This window comes from Sarcophilus harrisii, chromosome 3, assembly GCF_902635505.1.
Source record: "Sarcophilus harrisii chromosome 3, mSarHar1.11, whole genome shotgun sequence".
Lineage (NCBI taxonomy): Eukaryota > Metazoa > Chordata > Mammalia > Dasyuromorphia > Dasyuridae > Sarcophilus > Sarcophilus harrisii.
Window position 1 is genome coordinate 89,994,142 of NC_045428.1, and position 18,506 is coordinate 90,012,647.

The 18,506-nt window shown below is 32.7% G+C and overlaps 1 pseudogene; it reads right to left on the bottom strand.

The window, feature by feature from the left end:
- Nucleotides 1-17,173, bottom strand: part of LOC111720036 — a 48,391-nt pseudogene extending 31,218 nt beyond the window's left edge.
- Nucleotides 17,174-18,506: the final 1,333 nt, after the last annotated feature.

Genomic DNA, 18,506 nt, shown 5'->3' on the forward strand with positions numbered 1-18,506 from the left:
AGTATGTATGAAATGGTTAAATATATATATATATATATACATACATACATATATAAAACACAGTATACACAGTACATATATATGAAATATATATGTACAGATGCACATATGTGTGTATGTATGTGTGCATATGTGTGCATGTGTATATACCTCTAGATATCTCTATATACTTATATGATTGTATCTAATGGCAACCATCTCTAGGACAGTGAGGGAGGAAAAAATTTACATGCTAACTATATTACATATTTTAAAAGAATAACAAGTTGTATGTAATAAATTTATAACTTCATATGCAATAATCATTTTGTCTGTTCTACTTTGTTGGGGAAATATTTGTTTTATTTTTAAAGAGGTACACTGAGCGAAGAAGAAAAGGAGGGATTATAATATTGTAAATTATTTCACCTGAAGAGGCACAAAAGATCTTTGGAGAGGAAGCTGAGAAGGTGGTAAATGAGCATCACTTGAACCTTACTCTTACCAGTATTATCTCAAAAAAAAGTGAATGATATATGCAATCAGTTGAACATAGAAATCTGTCTTACTTGACAGGGAAATAGGAGGAGAGGAGATTAAATAACTGTGGAATGCAGACTGACAGAAGAGTGGGCAGGTCAAACATAGCATATTATCCAAGAGAAATATCATGTAAACATCAAAGATTAATTTCAAGGGACTAAATTAAAACAAACTATTTTAGTTTGTCTTAAAAACTTAAAAAATACAAACTATTTGAAGACAAACTAAAGACTAACTGTAAAACACAAGTCTAAGATTATCATTAGTAAGTGAATAGTTCAAAAGAAAAGAACTGAACATGATATGATCCTAAAAAGCAAAACTGTGTAGAAAAAGGTAAAAAAGGAGCAATTAGGATATAGGAGAGCAAGAACTGACACAGAGGGATTAGATGGGGGAGGAGGTCTGGTAGTTCAGGAATTCTACTTGCATTGGAAATGGGTTAAAGAGGAAAAAATATATATTATATTTTGAAGGTTATAAAATTCTTCTAAATGTTAAAAAATAAGAGGGAGAAGTAATAAAATAAAGGAGGACATATGGAAAAGTGTGTAGATTAATGGGAACAGAATAAAGAGGGAGGGAGAGAGTGGTAGCAAAAAGTGAGGGGAGAGGACAAAGGAGGGAACCTGGAAGGGAGGTTAAAAAATATCAAGGAAAGGTAGCAAGTAGAAGTAAAGTCAAAGAGTCAGCAGATTTAGGGAATGAGAGATATACACAAACATAATCATAATGATGAGGAATTTATCTGAAAATAAAGATAGGGTAGTACTCATTGATCTCAGAAAAAAATAAATTCAATCAAAAGAGAAAAATAGGGAAACTATATTATATGCCAACTATTTTAATCAATATTGTTTTCAATTATTTAAAACAACTAGATAGTATATGATTGGAATATTGCTGTGGTGTAGGAAATGATGAGTTGGTGGATTTAGACTTGGACCTAAGAAGGATGTTTTCCACCTTCGGAGAAACAGAGGAAGACAAACATAGTACAACCTTTCATAGATGTGTATGAATGCTTATGTGTATGTGTGTGTGTGTGTGTATATACGTAAAATAATAGATATCAATGTATAGGTATGTATATATATACATGTATGTTTAAGTGTGTATATATACACACATATGTATATCTGTATGTGTGTTAGTATATATAAATATATCTGCATTTAACTATAGCCTTCTTGGGGGAGGTGGGACAGAGGAAAGGGATAAAAAAGAATAAAGTGAAAACTTCACAGGTGAGAACTATAGAAAACCTACAACAAAGCAAAAACAAAAACAAAAAAAACCTCGTTATGTTCACTTGAATATGAAATGGGAAGTAGGAATGTCTCTTAATCAGAAAGATAATCATTGGTGGAATTGTGAATACATCCAGCCATTCTGGAGAGCAACTTGGAACTATGCTCAAAAAGTTATTAAACTGTGCATACCCTTTGATCCAGCAGTGTTTCTACTGGATACCCCAAAGAGATACTAAAGAACAGAAAGGGACCTGTATGTGCAAGAATGTTTGTGGCAGCCCTGTTTGTAGTGGCCAGAAACTGGAAACTGAGTGGATGCCCATCGATTAGAGAATGGGTGAATAAATTGTGGTATATGAATATTATGGAATATTATTGTTCAGTAAGAAATGACCAGCAGGACGATTTCAGAAAGGCCTGGAGAGACTTACATGAACTGATGCTGAGTGAAATGAGCAGGACCAGGAGATCATTATATACTTCAACAACAATACTATATGATGATCAATTCTGATGGACTTGGCCATCTTCATCAATGAGATGAACCAAATCAGTTCCAATGGAGCAGTAATGAACTGAACCAGCTATACCCAGCGAAAGAACTCTTGGAAATGACTATGAACCACTACATAGAATTCCTAATCTCTATATTTTTGCCCACCTTCCTTCACAGACTAATTGTACACTATTTCAAAGTCCGATTCTTTTTGTACAGCAAAATAATGGTTTGGACATGTATACATATATTGTATTTAACTTATACTTTAACATATTTAACATGTATTGGTCATCCTGCCATCTGGAGGAGGGGGTGGATGGAAGGAGGTGAAAAGTTGGAACAAAAGGGTTTGCAATTGTCAATGCTGAAAAATTACCCATGCATATATCTTGTAAATAAAAGTCTATAATAATAATAAAAAAAGATAATCATTGTTTAAAAAAAAGGCAGAGACTCAAACTTGCTCAAAAATGTTGCTTTGTTGCTGATGATAGCTTTTTTTCATGTTACATATGAAGTGTTTATATAATTATGGCTTTTTTTTTTCCTTAAAAAAATAAAAAGCAGATACAAGAACTCCAAGAATTCAGGGAATAGTTGACATGTGTAAAGTGCTTTCCAATTTCTTACCTGTTGTCATATATACTATCATGCTCCCTTAGACTATAAATTACAAACTATTTACTCATCTCCATTGGTAGAGAGCACTTCCTTACATTAATAAAATTTCAGGTTCAGTTGCATGACAATACTAAAGTATTATATTATTTTCTAGGTCAGATAAAGGTGCTTTGTCAAGAGAAATGTGTGATTTACTTAATTTTAACATCTAGCTAAATTAATCCTAAATCTCAGATCTGAAAAAGGCTAGGACTATATTATGCAAGGATTGAAATAAAAAGTGAACAAATTACTAATTAGATGGTTTTTCTTAACTAGGTGTTCTGAATTCTTTTTTAAAAAATCTGATTACAGATTATATATTAGCTATATAAATATAGTTATTGATTGACAAATATTTATGTTCAATTATTAATGTTTTAATTGAATCAAATTGAGTAAAATGTACACTATAATCTTTGACTTAATGAACTACCATTTAAGGAAAACTGGTTATTAAGACTGGGAAGCCACATCCACTTAAGTCTTGATATATATGAACCTGAGTTATAGATCAACTAGGTAGGATATAAAGAAAGAGACAAATGCAAGCACACAGTGACAGAGGCAAAGAAAGACAAAGACTATGCATTTTTAAAGACAAAAACATAAAGGATGTGGAAAGTTAATTGGACATCTAGTGTGGTATTTTAGAGCAAAGAGTCATTGTTTTCTAAACTTTCTATTCCTCTAAGAGAGAAGAATCTTCACTCGGCTTTAAATCTTCGTTTTCTATATCATTTATCAGACAGTTCTGTTTGGACTGATAGAATTTCACCATCCTGCATATCTTGCCATTGTTGGGCATATTTTATTTTGAATGTTTCCCAAGCCAGCTTCTCTAAAGTATGTTATGTTTGCAGTACTTCCTATCATCAGAAAATTCAAGTTTTCATTGCTTTTATGGCCTAAAAATCCATATCAAGTTAAGGACACATGCTTCCCAAAGAAGAAACTTGCCCCTGAATGAAAATGGTAATTTGCCCCCTACTTGTAAGTGTGATTTTCTGCCATGAATTGTAAGGAATCATCCAAGAAATCTTGATTTAGTCACTCATTATTTTCCAACTTTTAATTAGTCATAATCAAAAAGAATGTTTACTAAATTCCAACTATGTGCTAAACTCTGGGGGATAAAAAGACAAGAAAAAAATCCCTGCCCTCATGAAGTTTATAGTTAATTAAAGCAAATATTAATTTCTAATATGTTTAATAATCTAAGAATAATATATAATAGACATGTAAAATATACATAAAATAAATATAAAACTTGTACATATTAGATATAAATTGTTGTTGATGGGTTCTTATTTGAATGCTACCACAAACAAAAAAATACTAGTTTTAAGGATTGTGCCTGAGTTCATTCTTTCTCAGCTTCATTTAACCAATGAGTTTATATAGATAAAATATATAATGATATACTCTAAATTACAAATGTTCCAATGAATCTCACCTATTAGTGACTGAGAGCTGGCTGGCTATTTGGTGCAGAGTTGTATAGTAAAAACTTTTGTTGGAATGGAGGATATTTGCCAGTAAAAAAACAAAAGTTAACAAAGACACTCTCCAAAATGGGTTTCCATGCATTATTTGGGAAAATGTGTTTTGATATATTCAAACTTAGAGAGACAATATGAAAATATAAACGTGAGGTAGCTCCTCAGAGAAATGCCCCTGGTACTTAAGAGAACTGTTTCCTTAGTACTGCTGCCACTGAAAATAGTCTATCAGTTTCAGGTTATTTAGAAGAAGGGGAGAAAGATGGAGCTAGTTACATTAAATCATCAGCTGGCAAGATATGAAATCACACATGCATGCAAAGCCATCCTATGGATTGTGTCCATAAATACTTGGATTTCAGACATTTCTAGTATCCCAGTATTGAAATCTACCAATTTGCCCACAAACCAAAATTCTTCCTGTGTCCTTTCAATTGTTTTATCCTAGTATTGACTCCTGTTCTGGCTCTGGATCCTTACCTCAATATTGTATATGGTTGAAAGCAGCTTCAGCTCTTTATGGTAGAGTCTATCTCCTCCCCAAGTGAGGAATGTTACTACCTTTATTTATTTCCTAGGTTCCTTAGGTCTAATCATAGAAGGTCTTCACATCCTTTCCCCACTCCAGCCACTTAATGGGTTTGATCAAGAAGAAGAAATTCAAGAACATGACAACTGAGCTTTATAAGATACTTGGACAGAAAATGGAGAAAAACACTAAGAGAATTTGAATTAGCATTTGCTAGTATTATTAAATTATTCACTTGTCCTTTAAGAACTTCTGAAACTTTGCTTTTTAGCTCATTTTTAAAGACATAGAAACTAGAGTTTTAATCTAATCAAAACAATGGATTGCTATAGGTTGATTCTGCTGGTTAAATGATCCAGTCAAAACTTCATATTTGCATTTCCATCAAAGGCTTTCCAAGCCTGATTACTTTAATGAGTGCTTTTCAATTGCCCCATTATTTTTCAGAAGTATTTCTATCCTCTTAACTATCTAATCTGATAATAATTTATTTTAAATACCTCAGATTTCAGACATTTACAAAATTTTCTGTTTCCTAATGAGGTAAGGTTTTGAGAAAATTTTTATTTCCCCTGTTCTTTCTTCTGTCCATCCCCAGGTTTGTTTTGCTCCCTTACATCACTTTCATTGCAATAAGAACTCTTTCAAAGGTGCTGAGTCTGCAGTTGAATTCTAGTGGAACTAGTCTCCCTTATTAGATTGAAGATTTAAAGTAATCTGTGGATATCTACTGATTTTCAAATAGTAAATGGACTTTTTACTGTATTAGGAATAAAAGAGATAGAAGGAATTAGAAGACACAATCCTTGTCCTTAAGGAGATTTCAATCTGTTTTGAGATACATATAAAAGGATCTGAGAATAGTTATAGAGTAGCAGCCTCAAATGCAAAATAATATAGAACAAATTAAACATATACATGGTAAGGGGATACAGATTTAAGGAATGATCAGATCATTTTAGCTTAACCTGGGAAGGCTCCTAGGGGGAAGTCAAATTGGGGGCTGTGAGAAGATTAAATTTTGAGCAAATCTCTAAACTCACTACTTTTTAGCCAACTTGCAGCTGTTGCTAACCCAGTAACTTAATGCTGAGCATTTTAATGCACATCCAATAAGTGTTCTTTTAACCTCTTTGTGTCATAAGATTAGACTTGATGGCCACTTAATTCTTTCCAGGTATAAATTCAATTAATAGGATTTAATTTTTTGTCTCTGCCAAGGTCCACACTTGCCGTACTTTGTATTTATTCTTACCTAAATAATTAAAATAGTCTTACAAGTGGCGGTGTGTGTGTGTGTATGTGTGTATGTGTGTGTGTGTGTGTGTGTGTGCATGTGCACACCCAATCTCATGTATGTATTGACAGGTACAGAGTGGTAAGTCTTTACTTCAGGAATTCTTCCCATTCTCCCTATTTTTTCCAGTCTGTCCAGAAGGCAGTATGTTCTATTCTCGGTCCCTCTGAAAGGTAGAAAGTCAATGTTTTGTAAGAGATGGTTTGATTCCTAACACAGATGCTAGCTCTCCCTCTCACTGTGAAGGATGGCCTTACACCTCTCACAGATTTGGTGTCTTGCTGTTCACAAAATATTTCCAATTCATTTTTGAAACTTTAAGGGTAAATAAATGAATGCTTCATCAGTGGAAAGCCTAAAGAGAATTGTGGTTACTTGGAAATTCATTGCTATCCCATTGCAAACCCATAAAGGATTCTTATCCCCAGGTGGGATATATTTGAACTTTTGGTCCCTTCAGAACTACACACAGTATGCTAATATGTGAAGGCTATGCTTGAATATTGACATATGTTATTCTTATCCTACACGTAGTATGAAAAATTCATTTGCATAAGAACCATCTGATCCAGAATAAATAGTTTCAGAATGCATATGGGTAAATTCAGCAGAGTATTTGTGAATCTGGAGAGTTGAAGGGTATTGAAAAGCCTATTAACTGCTTCATTGCTTGGGTAGCAACATAGCACCTGATGTTGGAAATGTTTCTTAGCATAGTAAATCTACTTCTGTAGTTAAACTGTAATGTAATCAGACAGCATGCTATGTTTTATACTTAAAATAACATGTGGGTGTGACGATGGACCTTGATGATTAATTCAAAGTGGAATTTAGCTTAGATGTGATTTATAGACTCAGAATCTCCAGATAGGAAGCAACCTTTATCGCATAACATAGACACAAAAATCTCTTTGTTGCAAGGGACTTCAGGAATCACCTTGTTCAATACAGATTTGAACATAAATTATGCCTACAAAATGTTTAAGAAGTGGTCATCCACCTTCTATTTGAAAATTTCTAGGGAGGGGGAGGACCAACTTCTTGAACTAGCTAATTCTACTTTGAGGAAACTCTTAATTGTTAGCTAGTTTATCTAGGCATTGAGCTAAGATATTTCTTTTTATAGTTTCTACTCATTAATATAAGATTTGATTCCTGGGGTCATATAGTAACCTCAATCCCTCATCTACACATTAACCCTTCAGATACTTGATAGGATCTGTGAATCTTTAAGAACACAGGTTGAAAAATTCCTCAATATATTCTCCTGGAATAAAAGAGATAGAAGAAATTATAAGACACAATCCCTGTCCTTAAGGAGATTTCAATCTGTTTTGGGATACATATAAAAGGATTTGAAAATAGTTATAGAGTAGCAGCCTCAAATACAAAATAATAGAGAACAAATTAAACATATACATAGTAAGTGTGAGCTTCCCCTCCTGAAATCTGCTTTTCTTCAAATTAAATATCCCCATTTTCTCTCACTAATTCTCATAAGTCTTTGTCTTCAGTCCTAATTTTTGGTATTCCCGTCTCTGAATTTCATTTAATCAAAATAATTCCTCAAATTTAGTCCATGCAACTGACCACAATACTACAAACATGTTCTGAATGGGAAAAAGTGCAATGGGACTATAAACTTCCCCATTCTGAAAAATTGCTTTGTTTTATTGATCAGCAATAAAATTGATGGTGGGTTATCCCTCTAACAGTAAAGACTGAAATGCATCCATATCTTCATATTGTATGAGAATCATCTATAAATCCTTTGCAGGTGATCAAGCCAATATGTTATGGCATCCCTTTAGGTCTCATAATGTTATGTGGATACCAAGAGAGGACTATCATTCACTCTGACTTTATTAAATGTCCACCTCCTTTCCAATCTACTCTTTGATAATATATTTTATTCTGCTTTGACTTCTCAATTATATATTGGTAACATGCCTAAGGCTGTCTATTCACGGCTACCATATAATTCTCCATTGCCCATTTGGAGAACTGTAGCTTTATATCATTGAAGCCTGTGGTATTTCATGACTTGCAGCCACATAGCATCATCAGAAAAAAATTGAGCCTAAGAAGAAATACTTCTTATTATAGGGAAAATCTTTGCCTCCTTAAAATCTATACATTTTTCCAAAGGCAAAACAAACCCAAATTCCTTTTCTGTTACTGCTCAAATATCAACTTGATGATAAGCATTCTTCCACTTGGTTTCTCCTATGTGGAAAATGGGGTCAAATGCTTTTGAGCAATTATGCACTTCATTTAGGATGCTTAGCTTTATTCTGAGGCTTAGTGTAATCAGTCCAGTTGCAATTGAGAAACATCCACATTTATAGAAAATTTCTCTTCTATTTGAACTTTGTATTGGACATTCTTCATGAAAGAAGCAAATACCTTTGGTAAGTATAAATGGACCAATTTTATGTTTTGTTGATCTTATTAATCAGAGAATCATTACAATAGCATCCCTATTATATTTTCTAAGACTTCTGCAATGATTTTTAACATATACTTGGGAGACACTTTAATAGATGAGAGCCTTAAAAGTAATGTATTATTCAAACAATGTATTATTGTCTGAATTTTAAAAAATAATTAACAATGAGTAAGCTTAATGTTGTATTGGATTCTTTTGTAGCTTTCAATTAACCATGAAACTATAAAGATATGTTTATTCTTCCTAGATCTCTGTGAGAAGTCTTAATTGTTCTCCCTGCCTCAAAGATCTCTTCTCTATTCCATTCTATATGTTGATTTCTAAATGATTTTCTTTAAGCATAGCTTATCATGTGCTTCTCCTCCTCAGTTAGTTCTAGTGGCTTCTTACTGCTTCTAATATAAAATATAAACTCATATTTATTTTTAAGTAGTCCATAATTAATCTTTTTTAGATTCATTAGACATTACTTCCTATCATAGACTCATTGATTCAGAAAAAAATGTCTATCTCCTCCAACAAAACTTACATTTATATTTTTCACATATCTGTATTATTCTTAATATTGTCTCCTAAAGGTCATGTACCATTTTCCACATTGCTTTTCCAAACTTCTTGTATGTAACTACTTTGAATATATTTGTATTTATTCTCTATATTTTTGCTATATATCTATATGTGCCTAAATACATATATGTGTGTGTGTGTGTGTGTGTGTGTGTGTATATATATATATATATATGCAGTACATATAATTGTTACAAGACATATTTGTGCCTCCTCCACTAGAATGTAAACTCTTAACAAGAATAATTATTTCAGGCATATAGTAGCCACTTAAATAATTATTAATTGATTGTTTGAACATATATATCACAAACAAATATGTAGATTATTCTCAAGATTTTAGAAAGATAGGAAAATCAGCAGGGCAACTAAGTAGTATGGGGGCTACAGTACTGGGCCTGAAGGAAAACTTGAGTTCAAATTGGGCCTCAGCACTTATATAATCCTGGGCAAGTCACTTGATCCACTTAGCTTCAGTTTCCTCATCTATAAAATGAGTTAGTGAAGGAAATAGCAAACCATTTCAACATATTTGCCAAGAAAAACCCAAAAGTCACAAAGAGTTGGGCATAACTAAAAAATAACTGAACAGTTAAAAGGAAAATTAGCATAAAAGGTAAAAAAGTATTAATATTTTTCTGTCCCCTATTTTGGTTATAATATCTGAGATGTCTAAAGCTTTATCTTTCTTTTCTCTGTCTTCCTTTTGGTCTCCCTTTCTTCTTTCCTTCCTTCCTTAATACTTAACATTTAGTACTTAATAAGTCTTTGGTTAACATTCTATTTTCTTTTTTTTTAATTTGTAGCAAGTTTACTTATTTTTAATACACGTTGCTTTATGAATAATGTTGGGAAAGAAAAATCAGAGCAAAAGAGAAAAACCATGAGGGAGGAAAAAAAACTGAAAAAAGTGAACATAGCATGTGTTGATTTACATTCAAACTCCTTAGATCTTTTTCTGGATGCAGATAGCATTTTCTATCCTAAGTCTATTGGAATTGTTTCAGATCAGTGAATTACTGAGAAGAACCAAGCCTTTCATAGTTGATCATCACACATTCTTGCTGTTATTTTCTATAATGTATTCCTGGTTCTGTTTGTTTCACTCAGCATCAGTTTATGTAAACATTTCCAGGCATTCTATTATTATCCTGTTCATCAATTTGATAGAACAATAAAATTCCATCACCTTCACGTACCACTACTTGTTTAGCCATTCTCCAACTGATGGACATCCACTCCTTTTCCAATTCTTTACTATCACATAAAGAGCTGCTACAAACATTTTTGCACATGTGGGTCCTTTTCCCTCCTATAAAATTTTCTTGGGATACAGACCAGTAATGGCATTGCTGGGTAAAAGGATGTGCACAGTTCCATAGTCCTTTGGACATAGTTCCAGATTGCTCTCCAGAATGGTTGGATCAGTTCACAACTCCACCAACAATGCATGTCTCCCAGTTTTCCCACATCCCCTCCAACATTTATCATTATCTTTTCCTGTCATTTTAGCTAATCTGAGAGGTATGAGGTGGTACCTCATAGTTGTTTTAATTTGTATTTCTCTAATCAATAGTGATTTTGAGCATTTTTCACATAATTATAAATACCTTTAATTTTATCATCTGAAAATTGTCTGTTCATATCCTTTGACCATTTATCAACTGGGGAATGACTTATATTCTTTTAAATTTGAGATAGTTCTTTATATATTTTAGAAATGAGAACTTTATTAGAAATACTGTCTGTAAAAATTTTTTTTCAGCTTTGTACTTCCCTTTTAATCTTGTTTCTGAAGGTTTTGTTTGTGCAAAAAACTTCTTAATTTAATATAATCAAAGTTGTCAATTTTGCCTTTCATAATGTTCTCTAGTTCTTCTTTGGTCATAAATTCATCCCTCCTCCAAAGATCTGATTGATAAATTATCCTTTGTTCTCCTAATTTGTTTATGGTCTCACCCTTTGTACTCAAACTATATATCCATTTTGACCCTATTTTGTTATGGGGTGTGGGATTTAGGGCCATGGTGAGTTTCTTAAATATTATTTTCCATGTTTCCAGCAATTTTTGTCAAATAGTGAGTTTTTATTCCAGAAGTTAGAATTTGAGGATTTATGAAACACTATATTGCCACAGGCCTTGATTATTGTGTCATGTGTATCTAATCTATTCTTCACATACTGTTTTCACATATCATATTAACAAATTCCTCAACAACCTCTAAATTTTCTTGCCTATTTATGAATCCCTTATGTCTATATTTGATCAGATTATTTTTCCTATGTATTCCATTAATAACATTTTATTTTCATCCAATGCAACAGGAAAGGCAATGTTAAGGTTTAAAGGTGATGGTTATTCTCTCAATGATGCAATGAAATATGTTCATTGAAGAAACTTAGTCTGACAGTTTTCATTTTTTAGTTGTCTTTAACCTTCTTCCAGTTACATTATTAAATGTTTCAGAAATGTTGATTTAATTGAGTGACTCACCACATTTCTTCTAAACCCGATTTTCCCTTCTTTGCTTCTCATTACTTTTTAAGTATATACTTCCCACACCAATCTTTCACCTTTTTTCTCTATAAGATTTTACAAAACAGATTATATCCTAAACTGATGTTATTCTTCACTGTTATATGTCTCCACTTGCAAGGCAGTGAAATATTTGCTGTCTGATAGTTTTTAGGGCTTTTTTGTTCTTATTATGGTGATATTCATATTTATTAAACTTGTATAGAAAATGGTTTTATGTTATCTGTTCTTTTATCCATTTCCAATTTTTGGCATGAATAGCTTATTTGTATAGCTTAGAATATAGTTTCCTCACTTTTCATTTTTTATTATTATTTGTATTGATTATTATTTTCTGGCAAATCTAGGGAATGAATTTATACAGTTAATCTATTTGGAATAATTTGTTTCCTATATATTAGATTATAATAAATTTATCTTTTTTTTTGATTGTGTTATTCAATGCTTACCATGTTTAATGCTTCTTAATGCTATTCTTGCAGACAGTTCACAATTTAGCAATATATGTCTTTTGTATTGTCTACAAAAGTTTAGTCTCTGTTTATCTTGAACCATTCTTTTGGACACATTTCTCTATGTCCATTGTTATATTGAAATAAATAATTTTTAAACTATATATTGATTTATCTAATGGTTTTAATGAGTCTTGCTGGAATCTCCCTATCTGATTTTTCTCTGCAAATGGATGATAATGCATAAGCTATAATTATTTTACTGCTAAGACTCTTTCATTTTGTTTTAGAAGTACTTATAAGGAACACAAAATGTAAATTGGCAAAATGTCTATTGCAATTATGTTTCCCATTCAACACTAGCTTTACCAAATACATTATTTTTAATTCTAAAGAGACAATATGTGAGCTGTCTTTTCATCTGGCCACACAATGCTTTTGTCTTCTTCTTTTATTTATCTGGAGACTGTCAAAACTGATATGATCCTCTGCTATGATGCTCAATGTATAATCCAAGGACTTCTGGGTATATGCAAGATACTTTTCTGGTATCAGTATTTTTATCAGGATTATTAAGTATAGTATAACAGACTTCTTATATGATATATGATATATTTTATATGCACTTATGCATATATATGCATTTATATACATATCCCACATACAATTTTCTTTGGTGTCCTTAATTTTTAAGTGTCCCAAGAACAAAATTTACATGGAATCAATTTTAGGGTTCATGTCCAATATTCAACAGTTATATTAATCTTTGTAAAAAGTTTAAAATGGATGTAATTTGTATCACTTTCTGCCTTATTTTCCACCACTTTGCTAATGTAATTCCAGAAGGGGAGAAACAAAAAGGACCCATTTTTTCTTTTTTTTTTAAAAAAAAAAAGTATTGATGTGACCAAAGATATTTCTAGCTAGTAAACACCCTCATTTAAAAAATATAAATAGATTCAATTCAATAAATAGATTCAACATTCACCCTTGCAAAACCTTGTGTTCCAAATTTTTTCCCTCTCTTCCTCCCAATTCTCTCCTAGACAGCAAGTAATATAATATATGTTAAACAGTGCAATTCTTCTATATATATTTCCACAATTATCATATTGCACAAGAAAAATTAGGTCAAAAAGGAAAAAAATGAGAAAGAAAACAAAATACAAGCAAACAACAACAAAAAGAGTGAAAATACTGTGTTATGAGTCGCACTCGTTTCCCACAGTCCTCCTCTGTGCAGATGGCTCTCTTCATGATATGACCATGGAACTGGCCTGACTCACCTCATTGTTGACAAGAGCCACATCAATCAGAGTTGATCATTGCATAATCTTGCTATTGCTGTGGTCTCCTGGCTCTGCTCATTTCACTCAGCATCAGTTCATGTAGGTCCCTCCAAGCCTCTCTGAAATCATCCTGCTGGTCATTTCTTATAGAACAATAATATTCTATAACATTTACATACCATAGCTTATTCATCCATTCTCCAACTGATGGGCATCTATTCAATTTCCAGTTTCTGGCCACTACAGAAAGAGCTGCCACAAACATTATTGTACATAAAGGTCCCTTTTCCCTCTTTTATCCTGTTTAGGGTATAGACCCAGTAAAAGAACTGATGGATCAAAAGTATGCACAATTTGATAGCCCTTTGGGCAATGTTCCCTACTGCTCTCCAGAATGATTGAATCAGTTCACAGTTCCACCAACAATGTATCAGTGTCCCAGTTTTCCCACATCCCTTCTAACATTTGTCATTATCTTTTCCTATCATCTTAACCAATCTGAGAAGGTATAGTGGTACCTCAGAGTTGTCTTAATTTGCATTTCTCTGATCAATAATGATTTAGAGCATTTTTCATATGACTAGAAATAGTTTCCATTTCTTCATCTGAAAATCATCTGTTCACATACTTTGACCATTTATCAATTGTAGAATGGCTTGAGTTCTTATAAAGTTGAATCAATTATATATTTTAGAAATGAGGCCTTTATCAGAACCCTTGAATGTAAAACTTTTTTTGCCAGTTTATTGCTTCCCTTCTAATCTTGTCTGCATTGTTTTATTTGTACAAACACATTTTAATTTAATATAATCAAAAGTATTCATTTTGTATTTAATAATGTATAAACACCCTCATTTTAAAGATAAAGCAATTGGAGCCTTTTTTCTTATTTATCAGTCATTTCAATTTTGTCTGACTATTAATTATCCTGTTTGGGATTTTCTTGGCAAAGAAACTAGAATGGTTTGCTATTTCATTTTCTAGCCCACTTTGCAGATGAGGAAACTGAATCAAATACAATTGTCACTCAGAGCTCATAGCTAATAAATTTCTTAAGCCAGATTTGAACTCAAATCCTTTTGACTCCAGTCTTAGCACTCTATGTACTATACCACCTAGCTGCCCTCTCAGCCATTAACTGGAAAGGGAAGGAAGGAATACATATTCATTAAGTTCCTACTGTATATCAGCCACTGTCCAAATCATTTACAAATGTCTAATTTGATTTCACAATAACTCTGAGAGAAAGGTGATATTTATATCATATCATATTTTTATAATCGAAAAAACTGAGTCAGGTAGAGAATGTCTTGGCTAAAATTTATTCAGTAATTGCTTGAAATTGCATTTGATCTTAGGTCTACCTGACCCTTGATCCTCCAGCATTTTTTCCATCACACCATGTAGTGGAAAAATTAGGATTTGACCTCAAACCAAGGGCTCTGCATTATACAAGATTGCACTCATTTTCTAATTCCATTTCTAGAATTCTACTTACAAATTCTTCACACTCCTTAATTTGTAGTTCTCAGTAAGGTGTACAGATAAGTTGTCATTTATGTAATCCTTAATGCTTGTATCTGATGTGAACTCCTAAGGAAAGCTAATTTGGTAATCAGTTTATTGTTCTTTTCTGAATTCATCTTTTAATTCCCTTATATTTAACTTAACAACTATACATATCAAGCACATACTAAAAAATACAAGAGACTGCTCTAAGTATTGTAGAAGTGGGGTAGAGATCAAAAGAAGCATAAAACATGATGCCTGACTTCAAAGAACTGAAATCAGGAGTGCCAGGGATGATTGTATTACTGTGCTGTAGTTCACTGTGTTGTGGTTTAAGTTTCCAATTGTATTCTAGTTCTTATGGACTTAATTTTCTGGGCTTTCCAGGAATAAAATCTATGACATTTAGAGGGAATTCTCTGTTTCTCATTCCTCCCTTCCCCCCATACACATACTGTGGGATTCCTTTTACAAACATTGGTAGATAATTTTCTAATTTTTAAAAAGAATTAATTTTTTTTTCTTGAATGTATTTTAAATTTAAGCTTGTTGACATGAACTAAGAGAAACCTAATATATAAGATCTATTGAATTGACTATCAGATATTTCTGATATCTGATTTAAAGACCAAATACACTAGTATAAATAATTTCTTAAAACTTAGAATACCTAGGGTGTTGAGATTACCTAAAGTTACTGAGATTCTATAATGGATTTATATTGGATAAAATCATAAAAACATGAAGAATGCCAAGATATTGGAATATTATTATAGGTAATGAATTGATGTAGTGTAATAGCTTCTGATTTATTTAGACAAGATTGTTTCCTGTTGTATGTGGAGATATTTGAATTACCCACAATTTTTCAACTTCTTACTTGGATTTTTTTTTTCCTTTTGCTCAACTTATAGTGAGACCCCTATTACTTAGGGATATGGACCATTACTTATTATAGAATGCAAGAATTTATTCTGAAAATAATATGCCTATATATGTTATGTTTTGGTGTTTTTTGTTGTTGTTCATGCCCTCAGTGATTTTTTGTTTGAATTTGTATCCCTTAATTTTTATTTTAGTATGTTCTTTATTGAGGTCACCAAGAAAGGTTGCCACTTAAAAAAAAATCAGGTTACTTAAATTACTAAGAATGCTTCAAATTTATCTTTTCTTCCCTTCTAAATGGGGCCATCATTATATAAAATATATATTCATTTCAATGTAATTCAGCAAAAAGGAATTATATCTATTCCTGGCATAAAAACAGTGTTTAGTTATTCCATCCTAAGCAGAACTTCCAAATTGAATGTCTATAAAACTTGTTTCCACTTACTTCTCTGTTTAAGAAGCTACAAAAGTATCATTATCATTTTTATTTTATCAAATATATCATATTAAAATAAACCATACAATCATCTACCATTTAAAGTTCTTTGACATGACTACATATACTCCCTTATTCTCTGCTCTTTGTCTAGAGCTCTTCATTTTCTATGAGTAACTTCTACTGAGGAATATCAGCTGCCATCCCCAACCATTTTCTTTCTCCTCCCCAGCCACCTTCCACCAGAAATCTCATCACCATGCAGATTTATATTCATCTCCTCAGCTCCCTTAATTTCCTCTCACCTCTGATTTGGAAGTGAGAAAGTGGAGCAAAAAACTTTTCCCAAAGCTTTCCTTAAAGAAATCTCAGAATTTTCCAGTTAACTCAATCACTTTTATTAAGTACCTACTATGTGTCAGAGGTATAAGGAGTGTTCCCTGAGGTCTAATACTTCTGTTGTGAGGGCTTATTGAGCCATTTTCCAGGCTGCTCATCAACTTGTGATGTCTATCTTTCACCCAACTCTCACCTGTGACTTTAAGAAGCTGTAAGAGGCACAACCATCAAACTGTAGTAAAAAGATCTTGGCAGAAGGGTTAAAAGAGGCTGAGAGTAACCAACAAGTCTCAAAACTCCTTGGGGGAATGTCTACACATACTGGGTGAAGTCTTCCCCTGATGGAATGTTTCAATGGCCAGAAGGCAGCTGAAGTAGGTGCTGGAGAGCCTTAGAGCGTGGTCAGACACTGGAGATGCTAGGTAATCCACTGCATCCCAGTACATCACCAGTCCTCCTGACTTTTATTTTTCCTGCTGTGACTCTGGAAGGGAGAGTGAGGTGGATGACTTTGTGTAAATGTGCCTTTCTTACATCCAATTCATGCATAAGCCAAGATTCACCTGTGATATCATGGGTCATCTTTGAAAATGCAGGATGAACAAAATCTATGTTTGGACACTGTGCTAAGTGCTGGAGATACAAAAATACAAAAATAAAAGAAAATCCCTATCCTTGAGAAGCTTCCAGTTTAATATATAATCAACATATAATCAAATTTATACAAAGTAAACTATATACAGGATAAATAGAAGATAATTAAGAGAGGAAAGGCACTAGAATTAAGAGGACTTGGGGAAGGGTTCCCGTGGAAAGTGGACATCTCTCCCTTTCATCTCTTGGGACCCTTTGCTTCCTATAAGGATTATTTCATGTACCACTTACAAAACTCTTTTCTCATCTGGTTTCTGGTTTCCACCCTTATCCCACGAACATGCAGTTACTTTCCAGGCTGCTGGAGGCACTTCTGTGATATGATAGATGCAACCAGAATAGATGTTGCCCTCCTCCTTCTTTCTTTTACACATGCCCCTTCTTCATTAGATTATGAGCTTCTTGAGAGTAGGGACTTCATCTTTTTTTTTAATTGTATCCCTAATATTTAATAGTCCCTGACACATAGAAGATGCTCAATAAGTGTATATTGAATTGGAATTGGGGAACCTGAGTCCAAATTTGATCTCCAACACTTAATAGCTGCGTGATTCTGAGCAAGTCACTTTTTTAATTTTAAAGCTTTTTATTTTCAAATCATATGCATAGATAATTTTTCAACATTGACTCTTGTATAGCCTTGTGTTTCAGATTTTCCCCTCATTCCCCACCACCTCCTCCATTAGATGGCAAGCCACTGAACAAGTCACTCAACCTTTATTTACCTAAGTTTCCTTACCTGTAAAATAAGAAAAAATAATAATGCCTCCTTTGCAGAATTATTATGAGAATTAAATAAGATGATATTTTTAAAGCCATCAGCACGTCTAGTCTTTTTTAAGTCTTTGTTTTTTTCTTCCTTCCTTTAATGCTTGTCTGAATATTAAAATACCTCTGTCATATGCAATAGCAGCTCTTTTTCATTAGTTCTGAAGGTGGCCATATTAGGTGGCCATTATTTTTGTCCTATGTTTTCAATTTAGTGCGTATAAACTTGAATTAGGATTATCACAATTCTTAGGAATCTCCAAGGACTTCTAGTGCATTTCTCTATTTTATAGATAAGAAAACTGAGGTCCGGACTTATTTAGTGTCCTAAATAGTATCAGAGGAAGGCTTTGAATC